Consider the following 25,883-nt stretch of genomic DNA (forward strand, 5'->3'; position numbering starts at 1 on the left):
TGGGGACACCATTGGTGGGGTTAGGGTAGCAGATCATGAGTGTGTTTCAGTTGTGGAAAGAATGAGGGCTAGTAAACTTAATGGACGTGGTGTTTAAAAATAGCTGCAACGTCACCTTATCTAGCCTAATGAAATTGTATGGGCTCTGTTGAGAATTGATATAGCCAAACTGCATTATGAACTTATGTTAACCTCTCATTTGCTTCTTAATTTAGGTCTACTAATATCTTTTAAAAGCCAGTTTTTGTTGTTGTTGTTTGTTTTTTGAGACAGGGTCTTGCTCTGTTGTCCAGGCTGGAGTGAGGTGGCATGATAGTGGCTGACTGCAGCCTTAAACTCCTGGGTTTAAGCAGTCCTCCCATATTAGCCTCCCAAGTAGCTGGGACTACAGGCGCATACCGCTGTGTCCAGCTAATTTTTAAATTTTTCATAGAGATAGGGGTCTCACCATGTTGCCCTGGTTGGTCTTGAACTTCTGAACTCAAGTGATCCTCCTGCCACAGTCTGCCAACGTGCTGGAATTATAGACCTGAACCACTGCGCCTGGCCCTAAAGCTGGTTTTTAATGACATTTTACATAAGCACAGCTCAATGCTGACCGGCTTTGTTTCCCAGTGATCACTTTTCTGAGGTTTGTAGGTATTTGGACCTAGTCTTTAAAAGGTAAATAACTGTATTTATTCTTGTAAGTAACTGTAATCTTTTTTTTCTCTTCAGAATACTGTTCCTGCCTTAGTTGTACTTAGATTAAATTATACTTAAAGCTGAGGCATCTCTAGTAAAGTCAACATTTATCTTTATCTTGATGGCGTCACATCCATTTTTCTGGCCTTCCAGTTTCCATCTCCCCAGACTGATTTCTTTGATGGTGTGGATGTGTATGGTGTCTTTGGTTCTGTGTGTTGCAGGGCAAGCATGGCCTGAGGATCCCTGTATGTTTAACAATGGGATGTCATCGGCTTTTGTTTTTGGAGGGGAAGCATCTTGATCTTCAGGGCCATGTTTATTTATGCATTTAATTCTGAAATAAGAGAGGGTGCAATTTTATAAACTAAATTATACTCGTCCCCATTCTCTTTTGGAAATGCCCATGAATGAGACAGATTAGAGAGGTATTTTGCATGAACAAATGATGGAGAGACCAAAAAAAACCCCAAAAGGCAGAGGTGGAGATACATTCACAGCCACTGTTTTATCCTAATATCAAAGCTAGTTTCTAATCTAATAGGATATAAGGAATATGATAAATATTTGCAGGACTGAACTGATAGTCAAGTGTAGCCTACTTAGAATTGTGGAGGGTAGGAGGGATGGTGGCCATGGCTTGCTAGGTAATTCATGGGTAAGTAATGGAGAAACAGCCATTAGTTTTCATACATTACTTCTGTTAGAGAGGTTGGTTGCTTATCTTCAGAATAAAGTAAAAATGCCCACATGACTCCTTAAGCTGGTGGTTCTCAAAGTGTGGTTCCTGGGCCTGGATCAGCATTACCTGAGAACTTGCTGGAAATGCAAGTTACCCAAGACTCCCAGACACCTCCATTCCTGAAACTCAGCCTCTGGGGAGGGGTCCAGTGGTAGATGGTGTTTTTTTGTTTTGTTTTGGTGTGTTTTGAGACAGAGTCTTGCTGTGTCATCCAGGCCGCAGTGCAGTGGTGTGATCTTGGCGCACTATAACCTCCACCTCCTGAGTTCAAGATATTCTTGTGCCTCAGCCTCCCAAGTAGCTGGGAATACAGGCGTTCGTCACCATGCCTGGCTAATTTTTTTGTATTTTTAGTAGAGACGGGGTTTCACCATGTTGGCCAGGCTGGTCTTGAACTCCTGACCTCAAGTGATTCACCCGCCTCGGCCTCCCAATGTGCTAGGATTACAGGTATGTGCCACTGCACTCAGCTGAAGGGGTAGATGTTTTAACAAACATGTTAAAGTTTGAGAATCACTGTTAAAACAACAATTTTTTAGTAGCTTTGGGTTATGAATACCTTTCAGAATTTGATGAAAGTTAGATAGCTAGAAAAATGTACAGACATATTTTATGCACTAGCAGGGAATTCATGAACTCTCCTGATTAAGTCCCCTGTTATAAAGGAAACATTTTGGTTTCAAGATGTATCCCATTAGAAGTATTAGATTTTAAGTCACACTAGTGATAGTTTGGATTTGAGAATTTGATTATTGTTCATCTCCAGTAGCATGAGTAGCCCTGGACTGTGATTTGCCCCCAACTTTTTGTTGGAAGAATTTGCACACTGAGGTATCTCCAGACATTAATGCTGGGCCCTGTGGTGAATGTAAACATGGTACCTATGGGGTGGCCCTGACACCTGGCTGGCAACAGTGGGTGCCTGCTTGCTCAGCCATAGACTTTACATAGTTGAGCCTTTTGGAGGTCCCTGTGCCAGCCACTGTGGAGGAAATTTGGTGAAGCCTATGTTAAAAGCTTAGTTTGTTTATGTGTTTTTTAAATTTGCTAAGGGATGCATGGGCAATGTAGATACATTAGAAAATACAGAAAAATAGAAAGCAGAAAATTAAAATCACTGACAGATTTATTCTTGGGTAACCTGTTATTTTGTTGCAAATGGTAAAATGCACTAGGAAAATAACAGGAATAATAATAATACCTAAGACTTACTGAGTTTTTATTGTATGCCAGATACTGTTCTAAATTCCTTATTTATATTAACTCATTAAAACCCGATAGCTTCTATATAAAGTAAGTCCTGTTAATGTCTCCTCAGTTGAATGATAGAGGGCAGTGAGGCTTGGTGAGGTTAAGCATTTTGCCTGGAGACACGTAGCTGGTAAGGATTTGAGCTGAGGCGGGGAAACCATAGTTCTCTAGGGCATCTTAAATATGTACCCTCTGCTGGTCTTTAGGAGGAAGAGAAAACACTGCAATGAATGACTGTTGCGTGGGGTGGCATTGGGGAAGAGACCCATGTAGGAGTACATGGGGTTGACGAGTGAGAATTAGGACATGTCGCATGGGCGAAGTGGGTGCAGAGATGGATCAACAGCTGAGGAGTGTGCACAGGCTCTGTGCTTTTAGGATGGCCCAGCACCCTTTAGTGATTTGGCTAACCAGCCTCACCTTCAGCTGTCTTTCAGTCCTTTGTCATCAGCACGTGAAACTGCTGAAATAATGCCGGCTGAGTGGACCTCCCCAGAGTGTCTTAAACTTATGAGCATCTGTTTCATGTTAAACTGGATAACATTGCATTATTACAAACATGTGGAACCAGAAGGAAATGTACAAATGTGGTGTTCACAATTTGCTATCATAGTGAAGGCTGACAGAATTATCGTCAGTCACTGAGCCTTTAAATAACGTTTGTAAAGTTGTTTTGTTCTTTGATTTTGAGTTTAATGCCAACTTGGGTCATATCAACTTTCCAAAATGTCATGAGCTTTGCGTGTTTTATCGTTAATTTAATTTTCCTTGAAATTATTTCCCAGAACATCAAATGGAAGTTTAAAATTTTTTAAGTGTTATTTGAAAGAAACAATCCAAGAACAAATTGATTTAATATGTTCAGTGAATAAGGACTCATCTCTAAGAGATTAATGTAATATAGAGGTTAAGAATGCAGGCTACAGGGTTGGAATTCCTGGATTCACGTACCACCCCCCCCCACTTATCAGCTCTGTGACTCTTGGTAAAATACCTAACTCATCTGTTAAATGGTAATAATTCTCTTTACGCCATAGGGTTGTGGTAAGAATTCAGTGAGACAATACAAAGCAGTGTTGAAGTCAGTGCAGGGTAAAGTGTGGCACAGCCTTCAGTTAATGTTAGAAATTGTAGAAAGGCAGATAATGATGGACAGAGGCTGAGATCTCTTACCACCACTCCTTCCCTCTCCCCTACCCACTTAGCAGTATATCATGGTGACTTTTCCATTTCAGTTTTTGAAGTTCTGCCTTTTTCTTTTGAGTAGTTCCACTTCATTTCACTGAAGAAAAGAATCATAACCATTTTTCTGTTACTGGACATTTGGGTTATTTCATTGTTCACCGTTTAAAGATCTCTGTACTTGTATTTCCTTGTTCCCTCCACATTCCCCTAAAATCTTTGAAGGTTGGGTTTTGAGATTGGTCTTCAGTACAACTGCTGTAATTGATTTCATTATTTTGTAAGCACTTGTTTGCTGTGACATCAAAAAGAGTTTGTGCTCACTTAGCATAAAATTAAGTAATTATTGGACATGCCATCTTCTAAATGGAAGAACTGAACTCTTCTCACGAGGGCAATAGGAGTGTATTTTGTCAGGTAGGAAAGAAGAAACTGCTTAAGAGCTTTTATTGAAAATGCCTTATGGCCTATCTCAGAAATTCAAACCTGAGCTCATTAGTTGGTTTATGATTATGTAAAGCGCACATCTCTAAGATAACCATAACCAGTATGGAGAGTTTTCTCATTTATAGTTGATGGGGTTTCTTTCCCCTGAAATTGTTTCCCTCAAATTGCAGTTTAATTTGTGTATTAAAAACTGCTCTGTCATAATCAATGCTGGGAGCAGGAGCCTCCTGTGACCTCCCTGCCTGTGCCCCCTACCCCAGCCAGCTGCAAGAAGGAGCTGTAAAAACAAATTGAGTCTTGCTACTCCCTTGCTCAGACCCACCCAGTGTGTGTGTGTGTATGTGTGTGTGTGGTCTCATCACGCTTAGAAAACATCCAGAGTTTGATCATGGCCTGCATGGCTCTACATGACCAACTGGCCCTGCCTGGTTCCTTGACTGTACCTCCTGTGGCCACTGCCTTGCCCTTCTCTTGTAGCCACACTGGCCTTCTTGCTCTTGCTCCTCCACTTCAAAGATAGCACACCCATCTTCTCCATTTGCTCTTTCTCCCTCTTTGTCTCCCTTATTTCTGTTCTGATCTCTCATCTTCATGATGATTTCTTCCTCTCACCCTATTTTCCAGAACTCCCCATTGTGTCCTGCCTCCAGCCTGCTAGATTATTCTTCAGTGCAGAACCACTTAGTATGCTGTGTGTCACCAGCACCTAGAGCAGTATCTGGCACAGTGGAAGTATTCAGTTAATAATGGTTGAGCTAATGAAGGAATAAAGGGGAGCTACTCGCAGAATATAATGTACAATGCTCTATTTTGAGACTTTAAATAGTCATCATGGAAACTGAGTAAATCTTTTAGCTTTTAAAGTTAAAAAGATCAGGGAAATGAACCTGTTCAGTTTATTCTTCCCAACACAGACGTGGAATTTCTGAGAATTTTTTAAAAAGCAGAAGTTTCACAGACTGATTTCTCTTTTTTGAGTATCATTATCTTCTGCTTCCTTACTCTTATATTTGTGTCTTACACCATGAGAGCCTTTTGGAGTCTTTATTCTCATCTCAACTGCCTACTTGCCAGTCACTGCCATCATCCCCCCCATCTCCTCTCAAATCACTGATGACAGATTTTCAGTATATTCAGGGTTTCTCCCTAAGAAAATAGGCAGTATACAGCAGGCTCATCATAAGAATATTCCTTTTTATACGGAGGAATCTGAGTAGGTTTTAAAATGTTTTTTGGCTGGCTTCTGGCAGTCCTCATAGGCCTTCTAGGGGTTCCAGGGAGACGGATGGTGTCCCCATCTCAGCCTCACCAAGAGTATAGTATTTCCGGTTCTGTCTTATATATTGGTAAGATTGTGTTTGTATAAAAAAATTTCTCCCTGCAAATTAAAGTCAGAACACCTATGAAATTGGAAGGGTCTCTTGGTCCTTTTCAGGGAATCATGGAAGGGCTTGGAACAGGGTCTTGTGGCCCTTAGAATTGAAGATGGCAGGCAAAGGGCATCAGTGCTGGGCAAGTCTGACTGGTTCTGGTTCAAAGAGGCATTTAATTGTTGTCTGTGCCTTCAAGTTACTCAGTTACAAGAGTTCCTGAGCTACTGACCTAGATTCGACTTGGCAGTGTGCACAGGTGCCCTTGGGTTTGCTGCCATCTTTCCCCTTTCAGTTCCCCTTTCTCCTTAGTGCTTTTGTTTGCAGCACAACATTGTTACGGCAACTTTATGCTAATGATGGTCCTGCCTCTGTGCATTTGAGGAAGGCTCATCTGATTTCTGTTAAATAAGTAGATTTCCCTTCATGACCTCAATTTCCAACGTATTCAACATCTTCTATTAAAATGAGGACATGAACTTATCAAAGCCAAAATGTTAACAAATTTGTGAAATATTTGAACCCTATCACTGCATGTATCTGGTAATCTCAAACAGAAGAGACTTTTAGGATCACATTTACAGTACCGTCCAGGTAGAAAGCAGTTTATTGTTGAGTGAACGAATTTAACATTAAACACAGGTTGCCTAGACTCTAGACATTTTTAAAATTATATTTTTACAGAAGCAGTTGTATAATAGTGCAGTCCTTTTTAAAAATCTCATTTCAATTTTGACTTCCACCTTAGCGTTAGCTATATAAGAGATGGGGGTTGCTGTCTTATTTTCCTTGAACATTCTTTCCCATTCTAGTACCTTGAAGATTTTAAGTAAATGAAGGAGTGGATGAGCAAGTGATATGAATGTATCAGTGGAAAGGAACTCCAGCCATGGGAGGAAAGCTTTGGGACTTGGTGGCTTGGCACGGGGAAAAATAAAGCATACATGCAGGAAATAGTTAGCTGCCTGGTAAGAAGAAAGGCTAAAGTCAGAGCAAAAAAGTGCTGTAGATGTCCTACGAAGGGAAAACTTCCTCCTGGGAAGGAATTGGTATGCTGTCATGCCCAGTATATTGTAGGATTCTGTAACTTTTATAAACCCCCACCTTCACATGAAGTCAATCCAGTCTGTCCTGGAGTGTTTTCAGTATGGTTTAAAATGGATTTTATGAGATGTTTGGATTTACTTTATACATAATGTTGACAAATTACATCTATACGGTAAAGTACATAAGACTTTTTCCTAATTTAAAATTGTCTGGGCAGCTCATTCTAGAGTGCATTTCTTGCATGTTAGAACTCCTTACATTCTTGAAGTGAAGTTTATTTTGACTGTTACAGGAACTATTAACTAAACACTTCATGGAAGATGTGACTTATGACAGTATTCCTTACTGGGAGGTTTTTGCTTTCTTTATTCTTTGTGACCTTTGGCTGTGAAAAGGATTGTACATTGTCATTTAGAAAGGCATAACAATAATGAAGTGCTAATAAGGAAATGGTAGTCATTGAAATACTTCATGAGAAAAGGAATTTAAGTGTATAACATAATCAAATTTAAGTAGCTAATCACAAATCCCCTTTTCTCTTTAGAAAGAAACAATATCAAGGTTATATGATACTTTCTCTTTTTTCACCCAAAATTCTAAGCCACTATTGATTATCCCTGAAATGTTAGCTTGTGAATCTGGGTAATTGTTAAAAACAGAAAAGTGCAAGCTACAAATGAGAGCCTCCGTCCTTGCTTAGAAGTAAATAGTTTTCTTATGAATTTAAAACATTTTTTTTAAAGCCACCTGAATCCTATAAAATAATGCCAGTGTTTTAGGCTATAGAAAATGTCTCTTGAGAGTAATATCTTGTAACACGTATTACTTATATATATATGTCAGTTTTCAACAGAGCTGCTGTGAATTACTGTTTTATGGCCTAATTCGTTAAAAAGAATTGCCTAATTGTGGTGTAGAAACTTAGGCACTAAGGCAGAGTAATAAGAAAGGAACCTTGCTAAACATGGAGCGTGTTTTGGCTGAATAATGTCAAGGAAACAGCTGTCAAAATATAGTATTTGAGAATAGCTTTTTAAAATTTCTTTGTACGTAGAGTATTTTATCAATTGCTTAGTACTTATGAAATGCGCTGTTATCCTAATTTATGAATTTCTCCAAATGCCAGTAAAATGGACAAGGGTAATTTTTGCTCTTTTCAGTCTTATGCGTTCTTAGTAAAGCCTCAAGGAAATAGCTGGAAATGCTCTGTTTTACTCTGCATTGGGTGCATTGGGTGGTAGTCTTTAAACAGTAGGAATAGTTCTTTCTATGTTTTGAGTTTACATGTTTTCAATACAAAGCATTAGTAAAACACTTTTTAAAGCTACCTAAATCCTATAAAATAATGCCAGTGTTTTAGGCTATAGAAAATGTCTCTTGAGAGTAGTATCTTGTAACATTTATTACTTATATATATAAGTCAGTTTTCAACAGAGCTGCTGTGAATTACTGTTTTATTCCCTAATTCATTAAAAAGAATTCAGTCTGTGCTAATGACGTGGTAATTTTCTAACATATATACAAAAAGGAAGAAAATATGGTGAGCCTACTGCTCTCCATTTTCTGTGCTGAGTTAAACTGCTATTTGTACAGAAATGAAACTGGATTATTCATTCCTGCACTAGTCAAGGCATGTCCTAGGGCGGGACCATAACATGAGTTCTAAATGGAAGCTTCCAGGTTTCTCCATTTTGTCTAATTTGTGAGTTCATTCCTATTAGTGGTTTTTAAAATCTAGAATGTTACTGAGGCTGAGCATAGAGCCTTTAGTAAGCTTTGAAAACACATTTCTTCTAACCTATGGGGCATTTATAAGTGAGTCAGCAGTGTTTACAAAGCACTTGTTCTCTGCAGAGAGCTATTAACAGATGAAATGGAGGAATCAAGGAAGCAATTTAAGATGTATCATAGACCTAAAGGTAAAACTAAGACCACAGAGCTTCTAGAGGAAAATGTAAAATACTTTCCCAACCTTCAGTTGGTTTTTTAGTATGCAAAATTTTTTAGCCACAAAACAAAAAAAATTAAGTTTTCTGAGCGTCTTCCTGACGAGAAAGAATTGTGGTCTGGTTCTTGAACTTTCCTAGCAGTGTGACCCCCAAAACCAAGACTACTTCCTGCTCTGAGACTGGAGGAGACATTGGCCTCTCTGGGCTTGCCGAGGAAGGGAGAAAAAGAACAGAAAGAAGCAATTGAATATGTTGATGACGTACAAAAGGAAATACAGGCCGGGCGCAGTGGCTCACGCCTATACTCTGGGAGTCTGAGGCGGGTGGATCACCTGAGGTTGGGAGTTCGAGACCAGTCTGACCAACATGCAGAAACCCCATCTCTACTAAAAATACAAAATTAGCCAGGTGTGGTGGTGCATGCCTGTAATTCCAGCTGCTCGGGAGGCTGAGGCAGGAGAATCACTAGAACCTGGGAGGTGGAGGTTGCAGTGACCTGAGATCGCACCATTGCACTCCAGCCTGGGCAATAAGAGCGAAACTCCCTCTCACAAAAAAAAAAAAAAAAGAAATTCAGAGACTTAACGAACAAGCCAGTGGGGAGATTGTGAAAGCAGAACAGAAGTATAACAAATTCTGCCAACCATTTTTTGGAAGAGGTCAAAATTGATTGCCCGAATCTCAAATTTTTGGGTAACAGCATTTGTCAGCCATCCACAAGTGTCTACATTACTTGGGGAGGAAGACAAAGAGGCACTGTATTATTTGAAGAGTTGAAGTGACAGAATTTGGAGGTATTAAATCAGGTTATAGAAATATTTTTATTTTGATGAAAATCTTTAGTTTGAAAATAAAGTTATCTCCAAGGAATTTCATCTGAATGAGAGTGGTGATCTATTTTTAGAGTCCACTGAAATCAAATGCAAATCTGGAAAGGATATGATGAAAACGTTCCAGTCAAACGCAGAGGAAAGTCATCAGGAAGAGGCAGCATGAAGAACCAGAGAGCTTCTTTACCTGCTTTACTGACCGTTCTGATGCAGGTGTTGTTGAGTTAGGAGAGTTCATCAAAGATAATACTTGGCCAAATCCATTACAGTACTACTTGGTTTTCAATATGGATGATGAAGAAAGGGAAGGAGATAAATGATGAAGAAGGATGGGAAGATATTGATAAAGAAAGGGGATAAGGATGAAGGTGAAGAAGAAGATGATGATGATGAAATGGAGGAAAGAAAGGGGGATGAAGGAGAAAATGACTAAATAGAACACTGATAGGTTCCAACCTTCCTTTTTAAAAATTTTCTCCAGTTCCTGGGAGCAAGCTGTCGTGTGTGTGTGTGTGTGTGTGTGTGTGTGTGTGTGTGTGTGTGTGTGTGTGTGTGTGTGTTTTTTCTTGGGCTCAGCTGCCTTGTTCTTGAAGTCTCTTTTTCTCTACACCATGGTTCTCAACTTATTTGGGGGGAAAATAACTTGAGCAGAATACAATGGGAAAAAGATCTCTACCCCTTTCCTTTCCAAATTCATTTTTATCCCTTCTTTTCTGAACGAAAACTGTATGGATTCAATACTACTGAACTCTCTGGGGAAAAAAGAAAAACCTCCCTTTGCTCTGCTGGAAGTTGGATGGTGCTAAGCCCCTGTGTAGTAGTGCACAGAATTTTAGCGCTTTTCTTCCTTTCTCTGTGTATTAGGCTCAGAACACTGTGTCTCTATGTGAATATGGATAGTTAGCATTTGCCAACATGTATCTGTCTACTTGTTTAAAAAAAGAAAAAACAAAAAATGAGACTATGTAAGTTCAGCAAAGGGTGAGTTTGAGATGTTTGGGTGGGTTAAGTGTGTATTTTGACAACATGGCTTTTCCTTTGGCATATTTAATTGTGATGTTTAATGGACATCTTTGCAGTTTAACATGACACGTTTAAAATAAGTTTTCTCCTAATGATGACTCTTGCCCTGCCACTCGATGGGACAATCCGCAGAACCTGCAGGATATTATTTAGAATTCACATTCTCTATTGTACTTTTGTACCTGTCTATTTTAAAATTTTCTTTTTATTTCACTGGAAAGGAAAGATGACACTTAGTTTTAAATGTTAAAAGTGTACAAGTTGCTTTGTTAGAATAAAACTAAATGTGTACACATACCCAAAAACCAAAAAAAAAAAAAAAAAAAAATCCCCAAATTTAAAACTTTCGTTTTTTTTGTAGACACCGTTAAGAAAGTGAAGGCAAGCCATAGATTGGGGAGTAAATATTCACAAAAATATCTCTGTTAAAGGCTCAGACTATTTGAATAATTTTCGTTACTCTATAATAAAAAGACAAACTCAGTTTCTTAAAAAAATGCTGAAAAGACGTGAACAAATAATTCACAAAGGAAGCTGTTTGGTCAAAGAGCACATGAAAAGATTCTCAGCCTCACTTGTCAACAGGGAAATACAAATTAAAGTAACAATAAGGTAGTACTTTCACCCATTAGAATGGAAAAAAAACTTGACAATGTTAAGAATTGACGAGGAAATAGAATAATTGATACTTTGGTATATTTTTGGTTATAGTGTAAAATAGTAAATCTACTTTGAATAACGGGTCACTTCTTATCAAGTTAAACATGTTGCTTCCTTGTGACCTAGTAAGTTCAATCCTAGGTGTTTACCCAGGAGAAATAAAAGTGTATGTCCATAGAAAGACTTATATTAGAATATTCATAGCAACTTTTTTCACAATAGCCAAAAGTTGGGAACAACCCAAATGCTTATCAACAGATTAAAATGGGTAAACAAATTGTGGTATACTCATAGAATACCATGTGGTGATCCGGAGGATGATACGGGCCAACAACATAGATAAATCTCAAAACATGCTGAGCAAAACAAGTTAAATCTCATAACATGTTGAGCAAAACAAGTCAGACACAAACGACTATGTACCTTGTGATTCCATTTCAGTGTAGTTCTAATACTGATAGAACTAAGCTCTAATGAGAGAAATTAGGAATGTAGATGGCTGTGCCTAGAAAAGAGAATGATGAAATTTTTGTGTTGGAAATACTATTTATCTTAATTGGGGTGGTGATTATATGGTGTCAAACCTCATTGAACTGTACACTTAAAATCTAATTTTCATTTATTGTATGTGGTTTATACCCCAATATAAATTAGGGGAAAAAGTCAAAGGCACAAAACTTGCTCTTGAAGCAATACGGATGTTGAGCATACACAGAGCAGATTGTAATGTGTGTGTAAATGGTATAGTATGCTTGAAAGAGGGCAGAAGTGACAGTGTGTACCACATGAGCTTGCAGGAAAAGGCAGGATAAACAGAAAAGGCTTTCTGGACAATAGATGGTTGGTGCTGTGTTTTGAAGATGCAAAGAGGTAAATGTTTTTAGGACTTGGGGAGAAGATTTCTCAAATAGGGTCAAGGTTTCTCAAGTCAAGAGGTCAAGATAAAAATAAAACAGGACATGTTTTTGGGCCAATAAACATAAATTGAAGTTGTTTTTCTACTCAGTGTATCATTCCCATAGTTATCAGTGTATCATTTCTCATATATATGTATCATGTCCCTCTTTCAAGACTCATCTTAATTCTGCTCCTTCTGTTCTCCAGGTGCACCAGCACACAGTGGTATTTCCTCCTCCCAAATTCCCATTTTTTAACTTATAAATTAAAAGCACCATTTAATTTTTCCTAGATTATATCCTGTTTTTCAGTGTGTATCTTCTTACAAAGTGCATACTCGGGAAAGGTTGTTTGTCCTCTGCCCCAAGTAATATATTGAGTACGCAACCAAATCCTGGTTAAGATTTGGTGGGTAGAGGTTGACAGACGTGCAGGAGGTGGGGACATCTGTGGATATGGATTGAAGTGTGGAGTTGTAGATTCTCTTCCTTGTATGAGTGTTAATGGCTATAAGGTTTTGACTCTCAACTATGTACCAGGCATGATAACTCTTACAGCCATTCTTCTAGGTGGTTTTGTTCTGTTTTCTACAGATGAGTCAACTGAGCAGGGAGAGGTTAAGGAACACACTGGAATTTTGAATACAAGTTGAGTATCCCTAATCCCAAAATCTGAAGTCCGAAGTGCTTCAATATCCGAAACTTTTTGAAGGCTGACATTACTCTCAAAAGAAATGTTCATTGGAACATTTCAGATTAGGGATTCTCATCTGCTAAGTGTAATGCAAATATTCCAAAATCTGAAAAAATCTGAAATCTGAAACGCTCCTGGTCCAAAGCAGTTTGATCAAGGAATATTCAACCTGTATATCTCTTTGGCTTCCATTGTTCTTATAGTCATCAGAGCACCACACTATGTTACTGGGAAAGAAGATGATGCTGGCAATGACAGCAATAAACATTGATTGTGTTTGTCTTTTTTTAGATGGAATCTTGCTCTGTCACTCAGGCTGTGGTGCAGTGGTGCAATCTCAGCTCACTGCAATCTCTGCCTCCCGGGTTCAAGCAATTGTCCTGCCTCAGCCTCCTGAGCAGCTGGGATTACAGGCACCCACCACCATGCCCGGCTAATTTTTTTTTTTTTTTTTTTTTAGTAGAAACGGAGTTTCACCATGTTGGCCAGGCTGGTCTCAAACTTCTGACCTTGTGATCCGCCCGCCTCGGCCTCCCAAAGTGCTGGAATTACAGGCGTGAGCCACCGTGCCCGGCCTGATTGTGTTCTAATGCCAATTACTGTTCTGGGTAATTTATGTATATAACTCATTTAATCTCCATAACTCAGTAAGGAAAATGAGGCATAGAGTTGTTAGGTGACTTTATTAAGGTTGTATTAGAATAAGTGGTGGAGTCAAGATTTAAAGCCAAAAAGTCTCATTCTAGAATGCACACTTTTCATTATTATGCTATACTACTTGGCATTGTACACATAGGGACTGGTTGTCTTCCTTAGAACAAGGCATATACCATTTCTTAATTGGGGTAGGAGTGGATTTAAATAAAAATTGGTGATGTGGACTGTTGTTTCCAAATCATATTTAAGACCCTCATTTTTGTCCGTGCATATAGCGTTTATTGAAAACCTCACTGTGTTATAAGGCTAAGACAGAGTCTGTTCTTTTGAGGGACTTTAAAGTCTAGGACTGGGTCTGGATTTTTTAGATTTCTTAGTTGGGGTAGGAGTGGATTTAAATAAAAATTGGTGATGCAGACTGTTGTTTTCAAATCATATTTAAGACCCTCATTTTTGTCCATTCATATAACATTTATTGAAAACTTCATGGTGTTATGAGGCTAAGACAGAGTCTGTTCTTTTGAGGGACTTTAAAGTCTAGGACTGGGTCTGGATTTTTTAAATCATGTGGCTTCTAAAGCATTTTAAAGTTCTCACACTACTTGAACTAAACTGAGAAACTGGATTTGACTGGCAGTGTGCTAAAGTCGTGGCTCATGAAAGAAAATTGGTGCAGATATCTAATGAACCAACCCATACTCAGAAAAAAGGCCTCGCTGCCACAAAACCAAAAGATTAAGCAATGAATGTGCACTTTGTATTTCAAATTAAAATAATGTATTTAAGGTTTCTAAAAATAATTCCTACTTAACCTGTTATTTTGGTTAACCTGTATTTTTCCTTAACTAACTTGCCTCAGTGGTACCAGTTATAAGGACGGCTGCTGTGTATCAAACTCAGTGATAACAGGGACAGCTGGTCTGACATCTTAGGTTTTCTTTTTATCTCAGACCATATCCTCCCTCTTCCTTTTTTCACTTCTGTAAAGGTAGTGCTTATAGGCATATTTATAGTGGGGAAAGAGGCAGTGAAATCCTTGTGCAGAAACATAGGTAGGCAGTTTTGGGGGCCAGGAGAGAAAGAAAATTCAACACTAAAGGCCACCTCCTAGGACATTTAACTGAACTAAGTATCATTTTTCATATTCTGTTTTTGTCATCTGTACATGCAGGGCTATCAGCTCCCAGCTGGATTAAGGTTAGGGATTTGGATCTAGTCAGTAAATGACTTCTGATGAGATTAGAATCATCTCCAAATCCCCATTAAGGAAATAAAAATGTAATCTTATAAGTTATAATATGCCCAAAGATTGTTGTCATAATTGAATGACTATCAATTCCTAGGAGTGATGATGTTAAGGTTTGTGGATATGTCTGTTAGAATGTAAGCCACCAGAGGCTCAGAACTTTTTCATCACACCATCCCTACCATCCTAGAATGTTGGCTGCCTCATGTAAGGAATAAGTGTTGAATGAGTAAATGGCCGAAATATCCCTAGAATGAGAAGGGGATTTCATTCATCATCTGTAGCAGGATGGAAATGTTCTTAGATGAAGCCTTGTATGAACTCTCCTACCAACCTTTGACCTTAGGGCTGGACTCACTGGGAAGACTGCATCAGCAACAGGTGAGTTCTTTCCAGCCAGGTATCTCTCCCACTATAGAAGGTGGCACATTTCCCATCTGCTTGGTATAAATGGCTCCTAGAGTCTAGAGGCTCTGAGTGATGTGATGAAAATAAGTGTGTGTGTATGATCCTGGAAGGTTTCGAGGATCAGATTTTTTTTCTAAGTGATCACACCACAAGTGTACAGATCGCTTTGGGCCAACCTCAGAAGGCCGACTAACTGATCTTTTCCTCTTTTCTGTGATATCTTAACCTGAACAGCAGATGTCATGTAATTGGGTAAAAGCCAGCACCCGTCCCTGGCTGTTCTCTTATTTGAATGATGAGGGGTCAGAACATGATATCTAAGGCCTTTGATGCTTTTCAAAAATAACAGATGGGAGGTTTCAGTGAAAAATAAAAAGCTAGCAATTTAATTTATACCGAGTAAAGACAAAAATTTCAAAGGAATCTAATCAGATCTAAAAGCATATGACCAGTATTTCACTTTGACTTTAAAGAACAGGTGGATTGAGAAGCTTTGCTGTGGTAAACTTGGTGTTTCAGTGAATTAATGTAACCAAATGATTACTATAAAAATAGCATTCATTAATTACTAGATTTATCCTTTTCAAGGGTGCTAGGGAGGAAAAGAAAATTCCCTGTAAAGAAGAACCAGAAAATTTAGTAAAGAGGGTTTTGGAGACCTGATTCTCATGCTACTTAGGAAGCTGGGGATTTAAAATAGATTTTACATAGTTTGGTTGTACGTATTTTTTCTCATCAAGATAGGATATTTGTACTGAAGTTGATTTATCTAGCTTTGCTGCTCAGACTTTTAGGAGGCTATGCATCTTTTAGTATTGCGGGGTGATGGTGGGGAGGCCATGGGTGTAGCACCAGACTTGAAGCTAATTTGAAATCCCAAGTAGTAGACAGCATCTGACCAATGAAATGCCTTCTTAGCATCCAGTGTGAACTGGCAGGGTGATCATATTGATGATCATAATTAATTTATTATACAGTCAAGGACACTTTTGAGATAGAAAGGAGGCACTATTTCCAATTATGCCCAGACAACAGGTGAAAACTGGAGCTGTCCCAGGACATGGGGTCACCCAAAACTGAATGTGCAGCAGAATTACCTGGAGGCATGTTAAAAGAGATTGCTGGGTTCCACCCCCATTGTTTCTGATTCTGTAGGTTTGGGGTCAATAATTTGCATGTCTAACAAGCTCACTGGTGATGTTGATTCAGCTGGTCTAGTATCTACACTTTGAGATCCACTGCTCTACCCAAACAAACTTGGCACTCTTGTACTAATATAATTTTCAGTTAAAGGAAACTCTCCTTATTGTCCATCATCCTCCACTAGACAGCCTTCTGCAGGTGAGGATGCTCATGACGATGGCAGAATATGCTTGTGTTCGTGTCAACCTACCTCCTGGACTGGTCTGTTTTTGGTATTCTAGGGACTGCTCACACTGGGAGGCTGAAACAGCTCACTTGTGACGGACCTAACTTCTAAGGAAATCCTGGAGCCAAATGGAATAAACCTGATGACTTCTGAGTTCTTAGAGCCTTAGGCTTAGGGAAGCCTCAACATCTAAATTCACTCAGAACCACTTTATAGAGTGAACGTTCTTCTAGGGAACAGTATTCTTCTTCTGTTCAGCACTTTAGAAGCATCATAGGTGGCCTTGCTCAGGATAGTCACACCCTCTGTACCTGCTTCAACTGTGAAGTGGGCACCGTAACACTTCAGGAAATTATACTTCCTTCTCTGCACCCTGCCCACTTCCCCTGTGTCTTCATGCTTTGAGTACCTTGGAATCTCCCCACTGTTTGTTTTTTTTTTTTTTTTTTTTTTGAGATAGGGTCTCACTCTCTCACCCAGACTGGAGTGCAGTGGCCCGATCTCAGCTCACCGCAACCTCTGCCTCCCAGGCTCAAGCGATTCTCCTGCCTCAGCCTCCTGAGTAGCTGGGATTACAGGCATGCACCACTACTGCCCGGCTAATTTTTGTATTTTTAGTGGAAATAGGGGTTTCACCATGTTGGCCAGGCTGGTCTTGAACTCCTGACCTCAAATGATCCACTCACCTTGGCCTCACAAAGTGCTGGGATTACAGGTGTGAGCCACCATGCCTGGCCTCCTTGTTTTTCTTTTTTTTTCCAGACATGGCAATATAGAGTTCATTCATATATACCAGTGTGTTAATTGTGTGCACACAATTGTATGCATGTTTGTATATATAGTGTTCATAAATTTTATCGAAATATAAAATTCATTGCATATTTACAAATCATAAAATATGCCATTTTGGTATTTTCTGAGTGCACTGTTTTCTTTTTAACTTAATGGCTAGGTTTTTTTTAGTGCTAAAACTGATTATCAAGTTTGTATGTTTTAGAAAGATGAATATGCTAACTATTTTTTTACTAGCGTGATCTTTGATTCATTTTCTCTGTAGGATTGATTGTCCTTGGTTAACAAAAATATGTGTAGACAAGATGGATTGCATGGGCTTGGTTGAATAAGCTGACATTGTGGGTCTGTGCTAATTCTCCTGAATGTAATTTAATTTATAATGTTTAAAGAATTGTAAGTAATTTAGTTGATTAGTCATAGACTATAAATAAGTAGCATATGAACTCAAATATTTGCTATGCATAGGACAGATATTTTTGTGATTTACAATTTAAAGCCATTTTATTTTAGTAGGTGTTAATGGGGTTAACTTATCCTAATAATGACAAAGATAAAAACTTTTACCTATATGTGTATGTACAAGTAAATGCAACTGTATATCTGTACACATATGCAATTGCAAACAAAAACATACTGACCTAAGTATTATGCTAATCGATTTTGTAGTTTTGAGAAGCAATTTTAATACACATTTACGAGCTTTTGAAATGTTTGTCCTGGATGAATACCTTTTAAACATTTTCTTTGATATCTCTTCATCACAGATATATTTTGACAGCCATGACTGGAAATCCTAAATCATAAACGATAATATTTCAGTATTGGATCCCCATGTTAGCATGGGGAAATATATTAATATGCCAATTATAGTTGTCAAACAAAAAATAACCTACTGAGAAAAATGTGAGTGGCAATGGTTCAGCGTTCCTCAGCTTTGTTGCTGCCCAGCTCAGAAATCTTTTCTGTTCCCATGTACCAGTCACATACACGCAAGTCGTTTCATGGAAAAGCTGTTTTCTTACCTGCGTCTAGGCCTTCATCTGTTAGAGTCACGCTTCACTCATTTTGAAATACCTCTCAATGTAGGCTCCAAGGTAACACTGTTACAGAGTTCTTGCTCATCTTCAACTATGGATGAAAATCAGGAACTTGACAGAAACCACAAGATAGTGGGTCCCTCTGCTGCTGTGGTCAGATAGAATTTATTGAAGACTGGGATGTGGAAACAAAGAGGAAGGAAGAGACGTTTTAATCTCTGTGGGTGTCAGGCTGACTTCTGAGCTAGTTCCTTTCCTCCAGTAATGCAAAAACAGTCCTGCGTTTTTATTTCTCCTCCTCCTTTTCCCAACATCCCTACATCATCTGATGCACAGCCAGGCAACAACCTGTTTTCTTTTCTAACCTTTGCCATTGTCAAATTCAACATGTGGTATGAGGTGGAGAACTGATGTGTAAGATATGATTCTTTCTGAAGCACCCTCAGAGAAAATTGTCAGCAGCTTCACAGTATAACATGCAGATATGGGTAGTTGGAGCTACCTGGAAATGCGAAATTAACAGAATAAAGAAGTATTTTGACACCAATGTCGACATATTCTAGATAAGAGGTGTTGCATTGTCATTTTTCCACATGAATTTTCCCATATTTGAACATTACTGATAAATAGATCACAAGTAGGACTTCAGATAAACTCCTCGTGTGTTAACATTTTGGTGTTTGTGCTGTGTTACTATTTTGAAAGTCTTCATATTTTTAGTTCCTTTCAGGCTCTGTAATATAATTGGTGACGTCCTGCAGTGCTCCACTGTCTGTCGCATTGACTATTAGTGCCATTAGATTTGGAAGTTCTCAGAAGATGGCTACAAAGTCCTCTTCAAAGTGTGTAACTCAGAACCAGAAAGAAGGAAGACAAGGGGCTGAAAAGCTTACTTTATAAGGCTCCTGCATTTTAAGTGTATTTACTTAGGCTGTTCCATTGCCAAATTATGGGTAACAACTAGTGAAGTTAAGCTTGCCTTAAAAACGTAACTATACATTTACAGTTATAATAATTATAACTGGCTTATGACATGCCAGTTACTATTCTAGTTGCTTTATATGTACTTGCTATGTAGGAGGCAGTGTTATGGACGTTGGAGATGGAGTAGTGACTAACACATACCCAAACAGTTATTTCCCTCATGAAGAGTATTTTCTCACTTTCTGTCTCACAGACTTACTAGTCACTATTGATCCTTGGCAAAGACCTGTAAGACACAGAGCTTGTTTAGAGAAGTTCCCCATTTCTCCCTGCCAGAGGGACTCTTCTTCAGACCCCCAGAGGGCCCCAATAGTCCTCACTGATGCTTTGATTGAGGGGCTAAGAATACTGATGTGCATAGAGAGGCTTGTTAGCTTCAGCTGCAGTGACATCTGGTGGGTAAATAAACTTAAGGACAAGTGGAGGTTAGGAGGAGCTGCTAGAGCCTGGTTATTACCAGGGTGCATTGCAGAGTCCTCCAGATGTAAACATTTTGCTGATTAAATGGATGATCTGGATGAACAGTATCTCTAAGCTGCAACTCTTAAGACTTCCCTGATTTATTGCAGGAGATGCTGTTTACTCTGATCGTCTCAAAAACACCCATTAATTGTTCCAGGTCCCTTTTGTGCTTCTTGACTTCCCCGTGGGGTGTTCCACATACATGTTATTGAGTATGACTGGGGAGAACATGGTAATTTCTTTGACTGGAGCTGCTTGCTTTCCTCTTAATGCCAGGAGTTGCAAAGTCCAAAGCCAAAAGGATAGCCTTTCAGGTGGTTCCCTCATGGCAGGTGGTACAAATGGGTTGGACTCTATGTAAGACAATTGGGAATAGAGGGATTATGGAGAAATGGAGAGCTAAAGGGCCCACCCAGGGGTCAGTTGTGTCTGGAAGCTTGCCAGAGTCATGGGCCTCATCTTGGGATGAGCCAGTGTCTTCAGAACATTAAACGCTGATTTGCATGTACTGTTCTAAACACTCTGTCTGTTTTAACTTGATTACTCACAATGACCCCATGAGTAAAGTAGGTCTGTCTACTACTTCTGCCCCACCTTTTTCTTAATAGACAAGGAAACTGAGGCATGGAGATGTTACATCAGGTCGCTGGAGCTGGGCAGAGCCTGGAGCCTGTGCACTGCTACTGCCTTTATGTGTCTCCTCTGATTTCATTTGTTGGTGTCTAAATCGAATACCTTACAAACCAGTGTAGACCTGATACCCTGTGGGCTAAAACAAAACCTGACTGTGCACTGTATTGGGCTTGTGAGCAGTCAGCTTGTGACCTCTGTTCTGTGGTTTTATTGGCACGTAGCAGGACAAGGATGGTGAGGGGTGGGGAGGGGGCAGACAGCCAGACACTTGAAAGCTCATCTGGAAAGATTGGATCGTCTCAAATGCACATACTCATACACTTGATTGAAGCGTACTCTGTCCCTACTAGATCCTTTCACAGCCAAAACACCTGGCAACCCTTGGAGAAGTAACTATTCTTTTTTTTACAAGTAAGAAAATAGAGCCTCAGAAAATTTAACTAACAGTTATTTAAGCTAGAAAGTAGCAGGACTGGACTTTGAAGTAGTCTTTAGGTTGTGCTGGACATTTTGTGGCTATGCTTAAATCACAGTTGAGCTTGTACACATTTTCTTTTGTTAGAATTGGAAGTAAGTATTAATGTTTGAAAAAATATTTTAGCCTGACAAACAATATTTATTCTATCTTCATATGTTTTTGAAATTAGATATTTTAGGCTGGGCGCGGTGGCTCACGCCTGTAATCTCAGCACTTCGGGAGGCCGGGGCAGGCAGGTCACAAGGTCAGGAGCTCCCGACCAGCCTGACCAACATGGTGAAACCCTATCGCTACCAAAAATACAAAAAAAAAAAAAAAAAAAGTTAGCTGGGTGTGGTGGAGTTCGCCTGTGATCCCAGCTGCTCAGGAGGCTGAGGCAGGAGAATCACTTGAACCCAGGAGGTGGAAGCTGCAGTGAGCTGAGATCGCACCACTGTACTTCACCCTAGGCAACAGAGTGAGACTCCGTCTCAAAAAAAAAAAAATAAAAAAATAAAAAGATATTTTATTATGACTTTTAGCAACATAGGTAATGACTCTTTTCAACACTAGAGACCAGGCATAATTACAACATAGCCAATAACGACATTATAATTAAAATAATAGAAGGTCTGGTCCTTTGTGTGCAAGAATCTTTTAAAAAACAAAATCTAAAATAGTCAATATTTTCCTTTTATCTGTGGTGTTTTGATTTATGCTAAATAGTTCTGAATTCCCATTTCCTTTTGTGGAATCCTAAGATTAAAGTACTGTGATTTCCTCCTGACTAATCTTTTTCTCAGAGCCCTCAACATACCCCGATATGACAACCACCCCTAGCCCACCCTACGTGCTCACACATTCTCCAATACCATTTCCAGGCAGGACTCTGCCTTATTAGTAATAGGACTGGTTATATATAAACATCCCTTGTGTATTCATACTACAAATAGAATGAGTTTAACACACGTAATCCCCAAATATGTCTGTAACTGTTTCCAGTCAGTTTCTATCCAGCCCGTCATCAACTGCGCATAAATAGCTGGCTGGCTTACATCTTGATTCCATAAATGTCCTATTTTGCTCCTTACCCCAGAATTCAACTATGCATAATTGTTACCATAGGTCTTTTGAAATCATTTTTCTTTAAGTACGGACACAACTTCATTGTTACTGCCCTTCCCCTGCCTTTCCCTGGTTGCTTTATTGAGCATAGTGAGTAAGACACCAGCGCACCCGGCCTCGTCCCCACTTGCTCCCTTGGAGACTTGTTCATGTGAGCCCTGTATGGACCTTATTCTTTTTCGTAGCTTTGTAGTATTCCATAATTTGTTTAATCAGTACCTATTGATGGATTTTCAGATAAATATGAACATTTTCAATGAATTTATTTTAACCATAGCAGATATTTGCTGGGTTATATAATTTAGTTTTTTTTAGATGTTTTTTTTTTTTTTTTTTTTCTGGCAAGTTATTTATAATTGTGCATGTGTTTTGTATGTGTTGCGGGGCACGGCTGCCAAAAAGATTTCACCGGTTGTTGAGAAAGATGTTGACATAAGAATACAGAGGATTTTGGTAAAGGCCCGGTGTAAGCATTTTATGAAAATACAGTGTACAAGGATATTTAAAGGAAGCATATTTGGAAATCGTCCTCTATAGGGTCTCTGAAGGAACTGGCATCCAAAATGCTTCTTGTTGGATGGCTCTTTTACTTGTAGAATGGGGGTGAAATTCAACTTGGTACTGTGTTAAAAGAATGATGTGAGCCGAGGTTTAATGTTAGGAAAGCCAGCAAAGGTGGAGCAGCGCGTAATGTGGGGGATCCAAAATGTCATGCTCAGGACTTCCTAATTTAGTGTGCCGTAAAGTTTTTGAGCTTTGTAGTAAAATAATTGAAAAAGTGTTTTGAGAAAATGTAATCTGATAGGAAAACATTGAATGCAGACATGCCTTTCTATGTTTCTCTATGTGAAGCATTCAGTTCTACCAGCTTGTTGATTTAGAGTAGTGGAGAAAGGGGGCAGAAATTATATCATTAAAATGTGATATAAGTCACTGCATTATAAAATAATGCCTTTTTGTTAAACCTCTTCCAATGAATGACAGGACATGGGACTTCATTGGCAATTGTGCACTTGCCTTCATCTGAGAATTACAATGGAGAAATGCCTGGTACAATATCACCCGCTTCTGGTAGATTGAAAGAAGTAACAGTTTTAAAAAAATTAATAGGTTCAATTTGTACATGTATTATAGGCAGTTCACAAAACCTCACTTTGGTATGGATACTAACATTGAGTCATGGTTGATTGTCTAATCCCAATTAGTTGAAGTGTGCAAACCGATTTTCTGTATTGCTAGCATTAGATTGGATTTAAATCATGAAAATCAGAAGGACTGAATCTCGGTTGATGTTAGCAAAGAGTCAGAATTTAGAACTTTGTTACAAAAACAAAAACTTTTGTATGTGTATTTTCTCTTTTCAGTATTTTTTTTGGAAAGATGCTGAGGAAGCAGACGAAAGCATTTTCATTTTCACCTTGAGGTCTCACAAATGTGTCATCTCTCATTATCTTCCTTTTGTTCCCATTTGCTTGCAAGACTCATCACGTCTTTGGACATGTCCCTAATACCTCAGTGTTGTCATTATTCTTCTGATGTGGCCTGTGTGTCTGTATCATGCCTGGCCGTCCTTGCTGGCTTTGTTTTGTACCCATGGTGTTCACTACCATAGTACGTGCTCAGAAGTATTTGTTAATTGAATATCTGTAACCAAAATATGGGGAATACAGAGAATATTCTCCAACTCCGTGCTCTGGTTCTGCAAGTAAAGATAAATTAGATAATGGAAATCATCTGAGAACAATGACTGTGAATTTTTTTTTTTTTTTTTTTTTTTTTTTTTTTTTTTTTTTTTTTTGAGACGGAGTCCCGCTCAGTCGCCCAGGCTGGAGTGCAGTGGCGCAATCTCCGCTCACTGCAAGCTCCGCCTCCCGGGTTCACGCCATTCTCCTGCCTCAGCCTCTCCGAGTAGCTGGGACTACAGGCGCCCGCCACCACGCCCGGCTAATTTTTTTGTATTTTTAGTAGAGATGGGGTTTCACCGTGGTCTCGATCTCCTGACCTCGTGATCCGCCCGCCTCGGCCTCCCAAAGTGCTGGGATTACAAGTGTGAGCCACCGTGCCTGGCCGACTATGAATATTTTAAATAATATTATCCCAAGTGTATTAAATCATCTAATCACTTGTAGTTGTACTCTTTTGAACCTGTTTTGTAGATGTCTGAATCCCTGACCTGCATAATGATTCAACTTAGGACAGGTAACTAAGAGGATGACATGCTGCTTTATCAGACAGTTTCTTTACTCAGTACCCTAACTGCCCAGCTTTTTAATACAGTGATAGAACAAGTTAGGAAAACAGGCCTTGGGAAGTCACTGAGTGAGCTGGAATGAAACTTAACGAATGTAGGAACATACTTCGTTTTTGTCAGATAAACTTTCCCACAGTTGTTCTGATAAACAGTGCTGCTTGTCATCCTGCCACGATGTGTGGGAGGAGCATGGCCTCAGTAAGTTTAAGGAAAGATTTGTGGTGTTGACTTTTCAGGGAACTTGACTGAGGGTTAACTGAAATCAAAGGAAGTGCTGTGGGTGATCATATGTAGAGTTTTGTTTGTTTGTTTGTTTTCTACCCAAAGAATAAGCCGCACCTGAAATTATGTAGGTCAGTCATCTCTGCCTAGCAAATGATTTTAGCTAAGCACACTTATTTTTATTTCTGGCTTGTGGGAGGGTTATGTGGTTATCTTGGTAATTTAATTTCCTTGGTGGCCTGACTAGAATTGTGGTTTTAGGCAATTAATGCTGTAGAGAGCTGCATATCTTTATAATTAATAATTTGAGCACAACAGTTATTCTTAGGCTACTATGTATGGACCAGTTAGTTTAATCAGAATGAAGAATCAGTGAGGCCAAATTTTTTTTTTGTTGTTGGTTTGTTTTTTTTTTTTTTTTTTTTTGAGACAGAGTTTTCGCCCTTGTTGCCCAGGCTGGAGTGCAATGGCATGATCTCAGCCCACCACAACCTCCGCCTCCCGGGTTCAAGCGATTCTCCTGCCTCAGCCTCCCAAGTAGCTGGGATTTCAGGTATGCACCACCACACCTGGCTAATTTTGTATTTTTAGTAGCAACAGAGTTTCTCTATGTTGGTCAGGCTGGTCTCGAACTCCCGACCTCAGGTGATCCACCCATCTTGGCCTCCCAAAGTGCTGGGATTGAAGGCGTGAGCCACTGTGCCCAGCCCAAAATTTTATATTTAGTCTTTGAATGAGCCATTTAAGGAACAGCTGTGCTGGTTACCCTTGTCTAGTTCTTAGTGGTCATGAGGTGGTGCTATGGTCTGAATGTTTGTGTCTCTCTAATATTTATGTGTTGATAAAAAGAAACAAAATAATGGCATTTGCAGTAACCTGGATGGAGTTAGAGATCATTATTCTTAATGAAGTAACTCAGGAATGGAAAACCAAGCATATGTTCTCACTTACAAGTGGGAGCTTAGCTATGAGGATACAAAGGCATAAGAATAATACAGTGGACTGGCCAGACGTGGTGGCTCACGCCTGTAATCCCAGCACTTTGGGAGGCCGAGGCAGGCGGATCATGAGGTCAGGAGATCAAGACCATTCTGGCTAACACGGTGAAACCCCGTCTCTACTAAGACATACAAAAAATTAGCCGGGCGTGGTGGCAGGTGCCTGTAGTCCCAGCTGCTCGGGAGGCCGAGGCAGGAGGAGAATGGTGTGAACCCGGGAGGCGGAGCTTGCAGCGAGCAGAGATCGCACCACTGCACTCCAGCCTGGGTGACAGAGCGAAACTCTGTCTCAAAGAAAAAAAAAAAAAAGAGTAATACAGTGGACTCTGGGGACTCGGGAAAGGATGGGAGGGGAGCCAGGGATAAAAGACTACACATTGGGTACATTGTACACTGCTCGGGTGATGGATGCACCAAAATCTCAAAAATCACCTCTAAAGAACCTCTCCATGTAACCAAGCACC

General features: G+C 39.5%; 2 protein-coding genes and 1 pseudogene across 5 annotated transcripts in view; 2 read left to right on the plus strand and 1 right to left on the minus strand.

Moving 5' to 3' along the window:
- Positions 1–18,615, minus strand: part of P2RY14 (purinergic receptor P2Y14) — a 60,074-nt gene extending 41,459 nt beyond the window's left edge. The window contains exon 1 of the mRNA XM_032173867.2: positions 18,273–18,615. The gene's annotated coding sequence lies outside the window, so the exon portion shown is untranslated. The remainder of the gene's footprint in view (positions 1–18,272) is intronic.
- The window catches only part of MED12L (mediator complex subunit 12L), a 338,115-nt gene that overhangs the window by 166,831 nt on the left and 145,401 nt on the right, over positions 1–25,883 (plus strand). The window lies entirely within an intron of this gene.
- LOC116480428 (protein SET-like) lies at positions 3,973–10,051 on the plus strand (annotated as a pseudogene).

Source organism: Hylobates moloch, unplaced genomic scaffold, assembly GCF_009828535.3.
Source record: "Hylobates moloch isolate HMO894 unplaced genomic scaffold, HMol_V3 SCAFFOLD_13, whole genome shotgun sequence".
In the NCBI taxonomy this organism is placed as follows: Eukaryota; Metazoa; Chordata; class Mammalia; order Primates; family Hylobatidae; genus Hylobates; species Hylobates moloch.